Genomic DNA, 15406 nt, shown 5'->3' on the forward strand with positions numbered 1-15406 from the left:
TTCTATTTCTGCACTCAGAAATGCTTCTAAAAAATTTCATGAAACCATCAATTTGGATAAAATTACTTATTGACACATATGCCTAAATAGATGAACTGCAGATTAATGTGAGGTGGCTTAAGATTGACTACCTGTAATAATGCCATTCTATGTTTATTTAATATGGCAGGCCATGGCTGGAATTGCTGGCAATTATAGTTAGTTATGGAGAAACTTGTTAATTGTGCTTGATCTACTTTTCAATGCACATTGTTATGTTTGTTTCAATGACATAATGCTACACTGCATTTATCATAATAAAAGAATTCATTTCTTTGTTTTGAATTTTTAGTTTATTTTAGGTATAAATGAGGGCCGATCGAAAGTATAAAAATTCAAGCTAACTCCAGATTATCTCTATATGAAAAATGAAAGTCTAAAATAAAATTTGAATCTCGCATATGAATCTACTTATTTGGTCTTTGCTTCTTCTAATTTGACTTGGATTTTAGATATCCCTCACAATAGGAAGAATGTTGGCATTGTTGAATTTCTTGTTATCGATATAGGAAAGCTTAAAAATTGATACCCCCCCAAAAAGAATCTTCTACAACTCACATTTCCATTATCATCTCAAAAATAAATTAAAAAAATCGGACAAATGAATCACAGAAGGGTATTCACTTAAATTCAAATGGCACCAAATCAAATAAATACAACTTTCTAAAACAAAAAGGACTAATTGATTCATAAGAAAACTCTTACGATTGATTTGATATGACATTCCAAAATGGGTAGATTTTCCATGTTCAAAATGTATTTCTGATTTGATATGACATTCCAAAATGGGTAGATTTTCCTTGTTTATAATGTATTTTTGATTTGATATGACATTCCAAAATGGATAAATTTTCCTTGTTCATAATGTATTTCTGATTTGATATGACATTCCAAAATAGGTAAATTTTCCTTGTTCATAATGTATTTTTATTGAAAAATATACTATGTACAATAGCAAAGAATATTATTGTCTAGAAGAACCTCTACTGTCATTGGTACACTCATTTTACACAGAACAATCTTATATAAAACTCATCATTCCTCTCTCAACTTTCATTGCAACAACTCTGAACCATTTTAAAAACGAGCTATGAAAATGGCTATTGAACTGAACTGCAGATTAATGTGAGGTGGCTTAAGATTGATTTCCTGAACTGAACTACTGATTAATGTCAGGCTGAAATGATGCCATTCAAAGTTCATTTAGTATGGCAGGCTATGGTTGGAATTGCTGAAAATTATAGCTAGTTATGGAGAAACTTGTTAATTGTGTTTGATCTAATTTTCAATACATAGTGTCATGTTTGTTTCAATGACATAGTGCCACGCTGCATTTATCATAATAAAAGAATTCATTTTTTGACTTTGAATTTTTACTTTATTTTAGGTACAAATGAGGGCCGAAACCCTAAAGTATGAAAATTCAAGCTAAATTTAGATTATCTTAGTATGAAAAATGAAAGACTAAAATAAAATTTGAATCTCGCTTATTAATCTACTTATGTGGTCTTTGCTTCTTCTAATTTGACTTGGATTTTATATATCCCTCACAACAAGAAGAATGTTGGCATTGTTGAATTTCTTGTTATCGATATAGGAAAGCTTACAAATCGACCCCCCTCCCAAAAAAAAAAAAGAAGAAAAAGAAAAAAAAAGAAAAAGAAGAAGAAAAGAATCTTCTACAGCTTATATTACCGTTATCATCCAAAAAGTAAATTAGAAAATTGAAAAAATGAATCACAAAATAGTATTCACTTAAACTCAAATTGCACCAAATCAAATAAATACAATTTTCTAAAACAAAAAGGACTAATTGATTCATAAGAAAACTATTGATTTGATATGACATTCCGAAATGGATAGATTTTTCTTGTTCATAATGTATTTCTGATTCGATATGACATTCCAAAATGGGTAAATTTTCCGTTTTCATATTGTATTTTTATTGAAAATTAAAATATGTACAATAGCAAAGAATATTATTGTCTAGAAGAACCCCTACTGTCATTGGTACACTCATTATACAAACAACAATCTTATATGAAACTCATCATTCCTCTCTTAACTTTCATTGCAACAACTCTGGACCATTTTCGAAAACAAGCTCTAAAAATGGTTATTGAACTAAACTGCAGATTAATGTGAGGTGGCTTAAGATTGATTACTTGAAATGATGCAATTCTAACTTCATTTAGTATGGCAGGTTATGGTTGGAATTGCTGGCAATTATAGTCAATTATGGAGAAACTTGATAATTCTGTTTGATCTACTTTCAAGGCACAATGTCATATTTGTTTCAATGACATAGTGCTACACTGCATTTATCATAATAAAATAATTAATTCTTGACTTTGAATTTTTAATTAATTTAGGGTACAAATGAGGGCCGAAACCCTAAAGTATAAAAATTAAAGCTAACTTTAGATTATCTCTGTATAAAAAATGAAAGTCTAAAATGAAATTTGAATCTCACATATGAATCTACTTATTTGGTCTTTGCTTCTTCTAATTTGACTTGGATTTTAGATATCTGTAACAACCCCCATACTGTTTACTGATTAATGACTGCTTGATTACCGATAATCACCGATTACTGTTAAACGAAACGGATAATGACTGATAACTGACTGATAATTGAACTAATTAAAAGTACTGAACTGACTGACTGAAATTGGAAACCGAATTGATTGAGTATACGTTAGTTAAATTGCATTTTATCTGTTGACAGTATGATTATCTGTTCATGTTCATATGTTTAAACTGCTAATTGAAGGCCTTATCGGCGGCCGAATCCGAAACCGATTAGTGTTCTATGACCCTCATAATTTATGTGATTTTATAGTACAATTATCTGAAAATTGATTAGGTATGATTAAATTAGATTAAATAAGCTAATTAAAGAGTTGGACTTAATTACCGAATTGCCACCCTTAGTGGTCCACTCAAATGCACACACTTGAGCCTTGTATACACTTCAATCAGAGCATTTCATCAGCTCATTTCTTGAGCTTAACCGACCAAGAGAGGGAAAGGGAGAGGAATTGAGTTCTACCTTGTGAATTGCTTGGAAATTGAAGGAATTGGAACATAGGTTGCAAATTTAGCTTCCTCACCTTGTAACTAAAGCTCTAGGTAAGGAATTCAACCCCTCTTTGTTGTGTTTAAGCTCATTCATGTAAGATTCTTGAGCCTCTAGTGCTTCAAGTCTAGAATTGGTTCATTGTTGTTGATTTGAAACTCATTTCATGCATGCATGTTTGTAATGTAGATGTTGGAGTTGTTTTCATGGCAAAAGGTTACATGCATGTCCATCTTTTGGTCATACTCCATGAATTCATCATGTTCTTGAAGAAATGAGCCCATTGAACAAGCTTTGAAGATTGAATTTGGTTTGAATCCATGCATGTTTGCATGTTTTTCATATTTTTGAAAATGGGTTTGAATGTGGTTTTAATTGACTCACCTTTGGGGCTTGAATTCATAAATTGAGCTTTGAAACTTGTTATACATTGAATTTAGTTATGTTTTCCAGAATTTAGGCCCAAGAGGTCGAGTTTGGAGTGGTAGAATGCTTGGTTTGAGCTTGGGAGGCAAATCTGGAAATTCCAGATTTGGCTTCCTCGCTCGAGCGAAGGGTTCCCCGCTCGAGCGAGCACCTTTGTCCAGGGCTCCGCTCGAGCGACCATCGAGCGACCATCGCGCGTAAAATCTCAGCATCCAGTATTTTTACTATTTTGCAGACCGCTCGAGTGAAGGATTACTCGCTCGAGCGAAGCCTTTGATTTTGGACTTACGCTCGAGCGGAGAAAGTCTCGCTCGAGCGAGGCTCCTATTTTCAGCAAAGTTTGCGAAATGTTTTCTAAGTGTATTTTTGCATCCTCATCCCATCCTAGGCATTCTTAGGCCTAGTTTAAGACATTTAGATGAGGATATCGTTGTAGAACACACCAAGGCAAATTAGGGATTAAATTATGATATTCCCCAACTGTGTAGCTTAGTGTGTGTTCAATCTGTGAACTGTGTAGGGTTGGCAACTGGGGAGACACGCTCTAGCATACTGTAGCCCAGAACCCTGTGAGTAACAATTGTGTAAAGATATGTTCAACTGATATCTTTTGAATACTGAACTGAACTGTTTACTGAACTGGTATTATTTACTGAATGAATGTATGTCCTTTATTTCTGAACTGTACTGTGGCATCCTTAGTATTTACTGTTTACTGTTACTGTTACTGCGACAGAATTCTCTGTCGGTTCCCTCGTGGAACCACTACTGTTTACTGACTGATGGCCATCATTACTGTTCGGTCTTTCAAGACCTACTATTACTGTTATGCTAATGGATGTACCACATATGACTGTTTACTGTACTGAACAACTGAAATACTGATTGAATTGAACTGTTTTCATTACTGTAAGGACATTCATTCTAAACCCCTTTACGCATTATGTTATTCACTGGGCTTTAGCTCACTGCTCATATATATATGTAGGTGTACAGACACCAGATCGGAGCTAGGAGCGTCAGGGTAACTCCAGTTTTGTCAAGCCAGCCTTTGTGCCTCACTGCGAGGTTCCGAGTTGCCATGCTATGGCTTTGGGGTGTTTTGTTTGTTCCCCCCGTCTGTCTCCATACTGTTTGGATTACTGTATAGACTGTCAGTTGCTAACTGTACTGTTATCAAGGGATTAGGTCCCTGTACTGTGTGACTGTAAATTTTGTATAGACCGTACTGTTTTGTACAGACGGAATGTTTTCTGTGCCGTTATGTAGGGTTGAGTCCCTAGTTTGAATGGATGTAAATATTGTACATACTGTTCTGCACTGTTTGTGTATGTATGAGTGCATGAGAAATCTTTTTGGCATACAGACTGTCACAGCTCATTGGACATTGTTTAATTACTGTACTGGCTTCCGCCAGGCCCTGTACTCTGTTTTACTGTATTACTGTTAAGCAGGCCTTCGGTAATCTCGGATTACTGGCCGGTTACGGTGCTAAACCCATAGGGCCGGGTTTGGGTCGTGACAATATCCCTCACAACAAGAAGAATGTTGGCATTGTTGAATTTCCTGTTATCGATATAGAAAAGCTTAAAAATTGAACCTACCCCCCCCCCCAAAAAAAAAAAACCTTCTACAGCTCACATTTCCATCCTCATCCCAAAAATAAATTAAAAAATTGGACAAAGGAATCACAAAAAGATATTCACTTAAATTCAAATGGCACCAAATCAAATAAATACAACTTTCTAAAACAAAAAGGACTAATTGATACATAAAAAAACTCTTACGATTGATTTGATATGACATTCAAAAATGGGTAGATTTTCCTTGTACATAATGTATTTCTGATTTGATATGACTTTCCAAAATGGGTAAATTTTCCTTGTTCATAATGTATTTTTATTGAAAAATATACTATGTATAATAGCAAAGAATATTATTATCTAGAAGAAACTCTACTGTCATTGGTACATTCATTTTACAAACAACAACCTTATATAAAACTCATCATTCCTCTCTCAGCTTTCATTGCAACAACTCTGAACAATTTTCAAAAATGAGTTCTAAAAATGGCTATTGAACTGAATTGCAGATTAATGTGAGGTGGCTTAAGATTGATTACTTGAAGTGATGCCATTCTAAGTTCATTTAGTATGGCAAGTTATGGTCAAAATTACTGGCAATTATAGTTAGTTATGGTGAAACTTGTAAATTGTGTTTGATCTATTTTTTAATGCATAGTGTCATGTTTGTTTCAATTACATAGTGCTACACTGCATTTATCAAAATAAAAGAATTCATTTCTTGACTTTGAATTTTTATTTTTATTTTTAATGAGGGCTGAAACCCTAAAGTATACAAATTCAAGCTAGCACTAGATAATCTCTATATGAAAAATGAAAATCTAATATAAAATTTGAATCTCGCCCTTGAATTTACTTATTTGGTCTTTGTTTATTCTAATTTGACTTGGATTTTAGATATCCCTCACAATGAGAAGAATGTTGGCATTGTTGAATTTCTTGTTTTCGATATAAGAAAGCTTACAAATCGATGCCCCTCAAAAGAATCTTCTACAGCTCTCATTTTCATTCTCATCTCAAAAATAAATTAGAAAATTGGACAAATGAATCACAAAAGCATATTCACTTAAAATCAAAAGGCACCAAATCAAATAATTACAACTTTCTAAAACAAAATGGACTAATTGATTCATAAGAAAACTCTTAGGATTGATTTGATATGACATTCCAAAACGGATAGATTTTCCTTGTTCATAATGTATTTCTGATTTGATATGACATTCCAAAATGGGTAGATTTCCTTGTTCATAATGTATTTCTGATTTGATACGACATTCCAAAATAGGTAAATTTTCCTTGTTCATAATGTATTTTTATTGAGAAATAAAAAATGTACAATAGCAAAGAATATTATTGTCTAGAAGAACCCCTACTGTCATTGGTACACTCGTTTTACAAACAACAACCTTATATAAAACTCATCATTCCTCTCTCAGCTTTCATTGCAACAACTCTGATGAATTTTCAAAAACGAGTTCAGAAAATGGCTATTGAACTGAATTGTAGATTAATGTGAGGTGGCTTAAGATTGATTACCTGTAACACTTTGTACTTTTTGGGTTTAAAATTGATATGAGGTGTAATTGAATGTTGTTAAGGATCGATAGATATATACATTGTTGCTATCATGCCTTATTATTGGATTGGGGGTTGTTGCTATGTTTTGTTATTGTTTTGAGAACAGATGTTATTTCGGGAATGAAATTCTCTAAAGGGGGAGAGATTGTGATAGTCTGTCTAGGTGACTGCTCGAGTGCAAGAAAGTGGCGCTCGAGCGTAGAATTATTGCTCCTAGTATCTTATGTGTTTGCAGGCGGCCGTTCTAGCGCAGGAAGTGTCTCTTGAGCGTAGAAAGTGAGGTTGCCCTTGGCATTTTTATTAGTGTATTTGGAGTCTCCTTGTTCCATTTTGGGATGTTGATCGAAGTGGTAACATAATGGTAAAGTAAGAGTGAACCACGAATTTTGATTCAGATAATTTTCCTATGAACAACCATCACTTTTTTGCCCTTTTCTTTTTCTACACTTTGAATTTGGATGTGAGGCTAGAGCCATTGAAAATCTTGCTTCTGAGGCTTCGATTTGGACACAAGAACGACCTAAAACGGAGTCTGGGTGAGAGAGTTATGTCTGTTTGAAGTTTTGGTATCTGTGCTGAAAACAAGTGCGCTCGAGCGCTACGCAGAAAGTGGCGCTCGAGCGGACTGCACAAATTTAGCAACTTAAAAGTGATTTTCTAGATCATTTTTTCCACTTCTTTTTTCCCTCTTCCTTTCCCTCATCCTAGGTCTGAAAACCCTTGATTTCTTGACCCAAATAGCTTCCATTTCTCAAAGATTTGACCAAGATCTCTTACCAAAAGTGAAGAATACTTGAAGCTCAACATTTTCAATCGATTGGATTTTGGATTTTTGAAAGGAGGCTCTTGATCTAGCTTCTTTGCTTAGCCTTTGAGGTAGGAATTTCTAGTTCTCCTTCAATACTATCATTTATAGATAGATTTGTGGTATTTTCTTTATATAAACACTAAATTTATATTTTTAAGCATATTGTGGTAAATCATAAGATTGGGGGTTTAGGGTTTGAAATATTGGGGTTTAATTGTTGGGTTATGATTATGGGCTTATGAAATTGGGTGTATAATTAATAGAAGAGTTGGAATAAAAAAGCGTTTGGGTGAAAAGCTTAATTTTTCTTAAAACACTAGTTTGGTTCATAAAAATAGAATATGGTTTTGCTTAAATTGAAAGTAGTATTATGAAATTGGAGTGTTAAATTGTACATACACAAGTTTAATTGCATTTTGAAAGTGGTTGGAAATTTATGTAAAAGTTGCGATTGAACTCTTATTGTTGATTTTTTAAATTATGTTATAATATGAAACTAAATTTGGGTAAATAAATTTGTTAATGATATGGATGATATGGAATTTGTGATAAGATGATGAAGTGAATATTTAAGAATTTTATTGTGTAGTTAGAAAGTGATTTTATACTTCAAAACTAATAGCCCAAATTTATGTTTAATTCTAGTTATGAAGTTTTATTTTGGAAAATGAAGAATACTTTAATTAACATTAAATTTATGAAATTAAGTCTATGTTGGGTTAAGATGAGTGTGAACGATGATAAATGGAAGATTGTGAAATATGATTGTGTTATATGAAGGAGTTGTATCAAAGAAATTAAATGTTAGAGATTTAATTTATAACCTTAGGTAGTAATTGATAATCAATGTGTTGTAAACATTGAATTTGAAGACTTGATAATAATATGGAAAAGTAAAGAAATAGTTTGAACCCAAGAATTGTGAACACTTTAAAGATGAATCTTTATGTCTCTATGGATGTGTTGTTATATTTTTGTAATAAAATAATGAATGATTTGATGGATAATGAATGATTTGATGGGTAATGAAGAAGGTCGTGTGTAACAACCCTCATACTGTTTACCGATTAATGACTGATTGATTACCGATAATCACCGGTTACTGTTAAACGGAACTGATAATGACTGATAACTGACTGAGAATTGAACTGATTAAAGTACTGAACTGACTGACCGAAATTGAAACTGAATGGAATGAATACATCTGTTTGAATTGCATTTTATCTGTTGACTGTTTGTTTGATCTGTTCATGTTTTATGTTTAAACTGCTAATTGAAGGCCTTATCGGCGGCCGAATCCGGAATTGATTAATGTTTTATGATCCTCATGATTAATGTGATTTTATGGTGTATTTACCTGAAAACTGATTAGGTATGATTAAATTAGATTAAATTAAGCTAATTAAAGAGTTGGACTTAATTACCATTTTGCCACCCTTAGTGGCCCACTCAATATAACATATTTGAGCCTCAATATACACTTAGGCAACATTTTGCTCAGCCATTTTCTTGCTCTAGCCGACCAAGAGAGGAAGAGAGTGAGAGAACTTGGAATTTATTTTGAAGAATTGCTTGGATTGAAGTGTAGATTTCACATTTGAGCCCCTAAACCTTGAATACAAGACTAAGGTAGGAAACTCACCTTCTTATTGTTGCCATTGAGCTAGTTCTTGCATGAGTCATGCGTCATTGTAGAACTAAGTCATATTTTGGCTCATTGTTGTTGATTTGAAGCTCATTTCATGCATGCATGTTTGTATTGTAGATGTTTGAGTTGTTTTCATGGCAAAAGGTTACATGCATGTTCATAATCATGTTTAAGTCCATGATTTCACCATGTTTTGAAAAGAATTGGCTCCTTAGAGCATCAAATTGAAGCTTTGAAATGATTTGAATGCATGCATGTTTGCATGTCATGTTTGAGGATTGTTCTTGGAAAATGGTTTGAAATTGGGTTTGAATTAAAAACCCTTGGGCTTTGATTTCTCAAATTGAGCTTTGAACTATGATATTCTATATGTTTATAAGAGTTTTCCAGAAAATGAGCCCAAGAGGATCGGTTTGAGTTGTTAACAACTTGGTTCTGAGCTTGGAGGTGCAATCTGGGTTTTCCAGATTTCGCACTTCCGCTCGAGCGGGGGAAGTGCCGCTCGAGCGTGGAATCCGAGCATCCAGCATCTCTCTGCACTGTTTTACAGTCCGCTCAAGCGGAGGATTGGGAGCTCGAGCGGAGTCATGTCTTAAGCTCGAGCGGGCGTCGAGCGGAGATTTCACCCATCCAGTACTTTTATAGTACGCTCGAGCGGAAAAGTTTACGCTCGAGCGTGTACCTTTGTTGCATGTCCGCTCGAGCAGGGAAACATGCGCTCGAGCGGGACTCTGTTTTTCTGAAAATGCTTTCAAATGTGCATCTTTGCATCCTCACCCCATTCTAGGCATTCTTAGACCTAGTTTAAGGCATCTTATTGAGGATATAGATGTAGAACACACCGAGGCAAATTAGGGTTTAAGTTGTTACTTTCCCAACTGCGTAGCTTAGTGTGTTCAATCTGTTAACTGTGTAGGGTTGGCGACTGGGGAGACACGCTCTAGCCTACTGTAGCCCAAACTCTGTGAGTAACGATTGTGTAAAGATATGTTCACAAATGATTATTTTCTGAACAACTGAACTGTACTGTTTTCTGAACTGATTACTGTTAACTGAATGAATGTATGTCCTATATTCTGAACTGTATTGTGGCATCCTTAGCACCTACTGTTTACTGTTACTGTTACAGAGATCTCTGTCGGTTCCCTCGTGGAACCACTACTGTTTACTGACTGATGGCCATCATTACGGTTCGGTCTTTAAGACCTACTGTTTACTGCTATGCTCATGGATGTACCACATATGACTGAATAACTGTTCTGACTGAAAGACTGAAGTATTGTTTAATGAACTGATTTCATTACTGTAAGGACATTTCATTCATAACCTCTTTACGCATTATGTTATTCACTGGGCTTTAGCTCACTGTTTATATATATATGTAGGTGCTCAGCCACCAGACCGGAGCTAGGAGCGTGGGTTAGACTCCAGTTTTGTCAAGCCAGCCTATGTGCCTCACTGCGAGGTTCCGAGCCTATCGTGTTAAGGCTTAGGGGTGTTTTACAATTCCCCCTTCTGTACCGCCTACTGTTCTGTATAGACTGAATGTTTACTGTACTGTTATCAAGGGATTAGGTCCCTGTACTGTGTGACTGTAAATTTTGTATAGACTGTACTGTTTGTATATGTGAATGCATGAAAAATCTTTTTGGCATACAGACTGACACAGCTCAATGGACATTATTCATTTACTGTATTGGCTTCCGCCAGGCCCTGTACTCTATTTTACTGTACTACTGTTCTGCAGGCCTGTGGTAATCTCGGATTACTGGCCGGTTACGGTGCTAAACCCATAGGGCCGGGTTTGGGTCGTGACATCGTGGAACATATTTGTACTTGTTATGTAAATGGAATTTTAATATATGATGGATGTGTATTGAACTAATGTGTTATGAAAATAATAGAAGATGTGTTGGCATTGCCCATTAATTTTAATGATGGATTGTGATGTTACCTTGGGGTTCGTTTCCTGCCATTTATTGAGCTGGCAAAGCGTAGTGCTTGAGATAGGTTCTGCTTTCCTTCTAGAGTAGCGCCCAGTAAAGTGTGTGGTATGTTGAGGTTCAGTTCAAGGAGTCCTTCTTTGAAAAGTATTTCCCTCAGTGCGTAAGGGATAGAAAAGTGACTGAATTTGAACAGCTGAAGCAGGGCACAATGTCCGTTGCGGAATATGAAACAAAATTTACTGAACTTGCCAGATATGCACCGCATATGGTGGATACTGAGTATAAGAAGGCCAGAAAATTTGAGGGTGGCCTTAATGTTGCAATACTTGACAGAATAAATGTTTTGAAACTACCGACTTTTGTGGGTGTTCTCGACCGGGCATTAATGGCCGAGTCAAACATTGAAGCACTGAAAACTGAAACACCAACGTCGGAATGGCGTGGTAAGAGGCAGGGTTTCAAATTTAAGAAAGGCAAGCACAACCCAGCCAACAAGAAACAGAATACGGGGTCGACAACTAGCCCCAGCCAAGGGAGTGGTTTCATACCACCCTGTTCTGAGTGTGGCAAGAAGCACAAAGAGGTCTGCTACAAAATATCTGGAGCCTGCTACAGGTGTGGCAAGGTGGGCCACATGGTTAAAGACTGCCCCTCTGCGCCGCAGGCCAATAGTAAAGCTGCACCAAGCGCAGCAGCATCAACTGTAGCACCAAAGCCGAACCCCAAGGCTACCGGGAAAGAGCCCATGAGGCAGGGTCGAGTGTTCGCCCTAGTACCGGGAGACGCGCAAAATACTGAAACCGTTGTGTCAGGTACCCTCTCTATTTGTACGCAAAATGCATATGTATTGATTGATTCGGGATCTACGCATTCTTATGTATCGCATGCTTTCTCACGGAAATTGAATAGACCCTTAGAACCCATGAACTATCTGCTAGCCGTATCATCACCCGTAGGGGGATCCATGACATGTGCTTATATGTACCCCGCATGTGAAATTATTGTTGGGGATATGCATCTGTTTATTGATTTACTGCCATTGAACATTGATCATTTTGATGTAATATTGGGGATGGATTGGTTACAAAAATATCATGCCACTATTGACTGTGTGACCAAGCAAGTTGTTTTCCGTCCACCTGGTTTGCCTGAATTCGTGTTTAATGGAAGGGGAGTAGTACCTCCTCCGTATCTGATTTCATCTGTGAAAGCTGTTAAACTGATTAGAAAGGGATGTAAAGGATATCTGTGTTCTGTATTGACTGTATCTACTGATGATAATGCTAATGTAAACTGTATTCCTATAGTCAGAGAATTCCCAGATGTATTTCCAGATGATCTGCCAGGGGATTTGATTGACAGGGAGATTGAATTTACCGTTGATGTGATTCCGGGTACACAACCGATATCGAAAGCTCCTTACAGAATGGCCCCAACTGAACTGAAGGAACTGAAAGTGCAACTGCAGGAACTGTTAGACAAAAAGTTCATCAGACCCAGTACCTCACCATGGGGTGCACCGGTTTTGTTTGTAAAGAAGAAAGATGGCTTACTGAGACTGTGCATTGACTATCGTGAACTGAATAAGGTAACTGTATAGAATAAATACCCATTACCGCGTATTGACGACCTGTTTGATCAGTTACACGGTGCCAAAGTGTTTTCTAAGATTGACCTCAGATCGGGGTATCATCAACTGAAGGTTAAACCGGAAGACATTGATAAAACTGCTTTTAGAACGAGGTACGGACATTACGAATTTTTAGTTATGCCTTTTGGAGTCACGAATGCACCAGCTACATTTATGGACCTTATGAACAGAATCTTTAAACCATACCTTGACAATTTTATTGTTGTATTTATTAATGACATATTGATTTACTCCAAGAGTATAGAAGAACATGAACATCATCTGAGACTTGCCCTACAAACCTTAAGAGAACAGAAACTGTATGCTAAACTGTCTAAATGTGAATTCTGGCTTGACCATGTTATGTTTTTGGGGCATGTTGTTAGTAAAAATGGAATTTCTGTTGATCCGCAGAAAATTGAAGCTGTAGTGAACTGGCCTAGACCAACAAATGTGACTGAAGTCTGAAGCTTTTTGGGATTGGCTGGATATTATAGAAGATTTGTCAAAGATTTCTCCAAGATTGCTTTACCGTTGACTCAACTGACACAAAAGGGGACATCATTTGACTGGACTGACCAAAGAGAATCTGCTTTCCAGGAGTTGAAAACTCGATTAGTGACTGCACCAGTTCTTACCTTACCTTCAGGTACGGATGGTTATACTGTATTTAGTGATACTTCTCATAAGGGTTTGGGGTGTGTTTTAATGCAGAATGGGAGAGTTATTGCTTATGCCTCCCGACACTTGAGACCACATGAAAAGAACTACCCGACCCATGACCTGGAACTTGCTGCAGTTGTGTTGCACTGAAAATTTGGCGTCACTATCTGTATGGGGTGACATGTGAAGTATACACCGACCACAAGAGCTTGAAATATTTCTTCACACAGAAAGAACTAAACATGAGACAGCGGAGATGGCTAGAACTGATTAAGGACTATGACCTACAGATTCTGTACCATCCGGGAAAAGCCAATACCGTTGCCGACGCATTGAGCCGGAAATCGATTGGAAACTTAGCATGTTTGCTTACAGGACAGAAAGAGTTGCTTTGTGACCTTGAAAAATCTGAAATTGAAATTGTTTTGCGAGAACAAGGTGGAACCTTAGCTGCTATTTCTGCTCAACCGGCACTGATTGAAGAGATTAAAGAGAAACAGCAACTGGATGACTTCTTGAAGAAGATCATCGAAGAAAGAGAATCTAAACCGAGACCGGGATTCAAATTTGAGAACAATGTACTGAAATTTCATGAAAGACTGTGTGTACCGAATGATATTGAACTGAAAAGAAGAGTTCTGCAAGAAGGCCACAATTCGAAATTGTCTATCCACCCGGGGAATACGAAAATGTACCAAGATCTGAAACAGAATCTCTGGTGGCCGGGAATGAAGAAAGAAATTGCCGACTTTGTGTCCAAATGTCTTCATTGCCAACAAGTCAAAGCTGAACATCAACGACCTGCCGGACTATTGCAACCCTTACCCATACCAGAGTGGAAATGGGAGCATATCACGATGGACTTCATTGTGGGATTGCCTCGCTCCAGAAAAGGTATGGATTCAATTTGGGTTATTGTTGATAGACTAACCAAATCTGCTCACTTCTTACCTGTCAAGACAATCTATAATGCGGACAAATTGGCCGTTATCTATATTGATGAGATTGTAAGACTGCATGGAGTACCTGTGTCTATTGTTTCTGACAGGGATTCGAAGTTTACATCAAGGTTTTGGCAAAGTCTACAGACTGCACTGGGTACTGAATTGAGGCTGAGTAGTGCCTATCATCCTCAGACAGATGGCCAGTCAGAAAGGACCATCCAAACTCTGGAGGATTTACTGAGAATGTGCGTCCTTGATTTTCAGGGAGACTGGGAAAGTCATCTGCCATTAGTTGAATTCGCCTACAACAATAGTTACCATTCGAGTATTGGTATGGCGCCTTTCGAGGCATTGTATGGCAGAAAATGTAGATCTCCAATTTGCTGGGCAGAAGTTGGAGATGGGCCTTTGCTTGGGCCCGAGATTGTTTATGAAACCACTGAGAAAGTGAAATTGATACAACAGAGACTGAAAACTGCACAGAGCAGACAGAAGAGTTATGCTGATGTCAGAAGACGAGACAGAGAATATGAAGTGGGTGATCACGTATTTGTGAAAGTGACACCAATGAAGGGCCAGACTCGTTTTGGAGTCAAAGGCAAGTTAGCGCCAAGATACGTCGGACCGTATGAGATTATTGAGAAAATTAATCCAGTGGCGTATCAAGTTGCGCTCCCTCCTGAAATGGAGCATATGCATAATGTTTTCCACATTTCGATGTTAAGAGATTATCTCCGGGATCCCTTCCATGTGATTGAGCCTACTCAGATAGTGTTGAGTGATGACTACACTTACGAGGAACGGCCTATACAAATTGTAAACCGACGGATCAAGAAACTGCGAAACAAAGAGATCCCATTGGTGAAAGTCGACTGGCAGAACCATGGTGGCGTGTATGCCACTTGGGAAAGGGAAGACGACATGGCTAAAAGATATCCTGAACTGTTTCCACTGAACCCTGTTTTCTTCCAGGACGAAGGTAACTCGAGTTTAGAGGACTAAACTTTTTATAAGGAGGGGAGACTGTAACAACCCTCATACTGTTTACCGATTAATGACTGA

This window comes from Camellia sinensis, chromosome 15, assembly GCF_055761805.1.
Source record: "Camellia sinensis isolate YWXY chromosome 15, ASM5576180v1, whole genome shotgun sequence".
Taxonomy (NCBI): Eukaryota; Viridiplantae; Streptophyta; class Magnoliopsida; order Ericales; family Theaceae; genus Camellia; species Camellia sinensis.